This window comes from Ictalurus punctatus, unplaced genomic scaffold, assembly GCF_001660625.3.
Source record: "Ictalurus punctatus breed USDA103 unplaced genomic scaffold, Coco_2.0 tig00163687, whole genome shotgun sequence".
NCBI lineage: Eukaryota > Metazoa > Chordata > Actinopteri > Siluriformes > Ictaluridae > Ictalurus > Ictalurus punctatus.
Genome location: NW_026521167.1, coordinates 68563 through 71595, shown reverse-complemented (window position 1 = coordinate 71595; position 3033 = coordinate 68563). Strand labels below are relative to the sequence as shown.

The window sequence follows — 3033 nt, the reverse complement described above, 5'->3', positions numbered from 1 at the left end:
GGCTCGTTGGTCTAGGGGTATGATTCTCGCTTTGGGTGCGAGAGGTCCCGGGTTCAACTCTCGGACGAGCCCAAGCTTTCCAAGCTGGACGGTCTGTATTCGCTTCTTGCTTTGCTCGTGAGTGATCCAAGAAGGTTCAAATAAGCTTGTCCTTCTGCAGCCGAGCCCAGTTTTGCTCAGTACACCTTTCAGGGAAGCCCATATTTAGGGAACGCCCGTTTCACCACGCAACCCTAGCTGTGTAATAAAACCAGTGCTCAGCCATGTTACTTTGATCTCTAAAGACAAAAGCAAAAAATAACTGTAGCGGGCACCGATACCACTAAATTGAAATGGCTAGTGTGGTGACCTAAGCTTGGAGCCATATCGGAAAGGAAAGTAGAACTTTCTAGGATGTCTAGTCTTGTCTATGTTATGACGGTTGTGCAAGTGGAAATGAACCGAAACAAAAGTACCTTGAGGTAAACCAGCCTGATGAGGACTTTGGCTTGATGGTCTAGGGGTCTAATTCTAATTTTGGGTGAGAGTGGTCCCGGGTTGAAATCCCTAATGAGCCCTTTCCTTGCTGTTAACTCGTCGTTCTGTAATCAAGGAAATTTTTTGCTCGTCACCGCAACCGAGCTTCATGACACAGTGAATGTCAAGAGGTTCTCTCTAGCCAGGTTCAAATCCCATACGAGCCCTTGCTTTTGTCTGAACATGCCCTTCTGAATCTGAGGACCGTTTTGCGCAAAACACTATTCAGGGAAGCCCATTTGCAAGGACTCCCCTTTCAGGTTTAGTCTCCCTACTGGTTAGCGCCTTGGAGGACCAACTTCGGTGATGAGAACTTGCAAACTCTCTTCGTCATCACAGCTTTGAAATAAAACCAGTGCTCAACGATATCATATTGATCTCTGAAAAAAACAAAAATATGTGTAGCAGGCACCTATTCCACTACATTGAAACGGTTTGTGTCATGGACTAAGGTTGAAACAGCCAGATTGGCCGTTTAGCTGGTCGGGCGAGGGATTTGATTCTGACTTTGTGTGTGAGATGTCGCCGGTTGAAATCCTGAATGAGCTCTTACTGCTCTTCAATTCAACCGCGATGTAGTTACTCGAACGCCAAGAGCTGTCTGCTGGGTTCTTGCTTGACTGCTTGGTTCTCACGAGTTCTAACAAGGTGAGAGCTTGCTTGTTTCGCAACTTGCCCTTCTGTAACAGAGTTTCATTTTGGTCATACTAGTCACCACGAGCAAGCTTTCCGTCATCGTTCACATCTTTCACAGTAATGTCTTGTGCAACCATCTCAAACTATTAGCATGAACCTGCAGAACTGTAAGGACATACATTTGTAGGGTACAGTGGAACACCAGTGGTCCATGGTCCATGGTGCAGCACCGGTGGGCAGTTTGGGCAGGTTCCATTTGCAAATAGGTGCATGTGTTTCTGTGGACTTGTTCTTCCATACCCTGCTTCCCTTTTGCTCTGACACCTTTCAGGGAAGTCCAGCGTCAGGGACAACCCCTTTCCGGTTTGGTCTCACTATTGGTTAGCATCGTGGAGGGCCAACTTAGGTGACGAGAACTTGTGAACTCTCTACGTCATCACAGCTTTGTAATAAAACCAGTGCTAACCTGTGCGTGTTTAAATGAACAAAAATAACAGTACGTTGAGGTAAAACAACCAGATAGGCTATTTCACTCGTTGGTCTAGGGGTATGATTCTAATGTTGGGTGAGAGATGTCTCGGGTTGAAATCCCTGATGAGCCCTTACCTTGCAGTTAACTCTTCCTTATGTAATCGAGGAAATTTTTGCTCGTCACCTCAACCGAGCTTCATGATGATCTGGCTGCTTGGCTCTCAAGAGGTTCTCTCCAGAAAGGTTCCAAACCAAGATGAGCCCTTGCTTTTTCCTCAACTTGTCCTTCTGTATCTGAGGGCTGTCGCGCTCGGACACCCACGCCGCAAGCAAGCTATCCATCATCGTTAGTCCAATGCCATCTTATGATGTCAACAGTCCAGCTCTGATTAAGGACTGTGTTGCTGCTAGTCTGATGATCACAAAAGCCCCTTTTCAGGGTATCCACGCTTTCTACCTTTGGTTTGGTGTCTTGGTGTACCAACTTCGGCTGTAAGAACCAGCAAGCTCTCCGTGTCACAAAACAAGTTTCACAAGATAGTTAGTCCAACGCTGGCCGAGACCATCTTGTGATGTGAAGAATCCAGCTGTGAATAAGGAGCGCATTTATGCTTGACTGCTTATCACAGAGGTCCTTTTAAAGGAATGCAAATTCCAGAAGAAATCATTTTCAGCAACGTTCCAGTAGAGGATGAAAGGAGCATCTTGCACACTAACCATGAGGACAACGTAAGTTCCGAGTTCCTACCGCTTAATATTGGCTTCCTTTGTGTTCTTTGGATTGTACCTGGAAGTGTCCATCTCTGAATAACAAAAATAACCTAATTCAGACAAAATCACTTTATAGAGCACTGGTTGGGGATGTCCCCTAGCCAACAGAATGTAGTTGATGGAATTATTGCAGTGGTAATAAACCGTGGCTGAATAAACAACGTTTTTTTGTTTGTTTGTTTGTTTGTTTTTGTTGGTTATGATAGGGGATAGCTTGTTGCGACTTTCTGGGGAATCAAAAACCCTGCTTCGGGATATCTCCCATCTCCCAAAACAATTAGTTATAGTCCTGTTTGAATAGAGCGAAAGCAGCAAAGCCCTACATATTTCCTGAAAAACCATAGGTGACTTGAAAATTCTAAGAGAGTAATATCTTGTGCAACTACCTCAAAAGTTGAGCGTGAACCCGCCGAACGATAGGGACCTATATTAGGAAGGTATAGTGCCTCGTGGGCTTCGTATGGCTCGTTGGTCTAGGGGTATGATTCTCGCTTTGGGTGCGAGAGGTCCCGGGTTTTATTTTACTCCCGGACGAGCCCAAGCTTTCCAAGCTGGACGGTCTGTATTCGCTTCTTGCTTTGTTCGTGAGTGATCCAAGAAGGTTCAAATAAGCTTGTCCTTCTGCAGCCGAGCCCAGTT

General features: G+C 45.7%; 1 non-coding gene across 1 annotated transcript; it reads left to right on the top strand.

Moving 5' to 3' along the window:
* trnap-ugg (transfer RNA proline (anticodon UGG)) lies at positions 1-72 on the top strand. The gene has a single exon. It is a non-coding gene; the product is annotated as a tRNA-Pro (tRNA).
* The last annotated feature ends 2961 nt before the right edge of the window (positions 73-3033 follow it).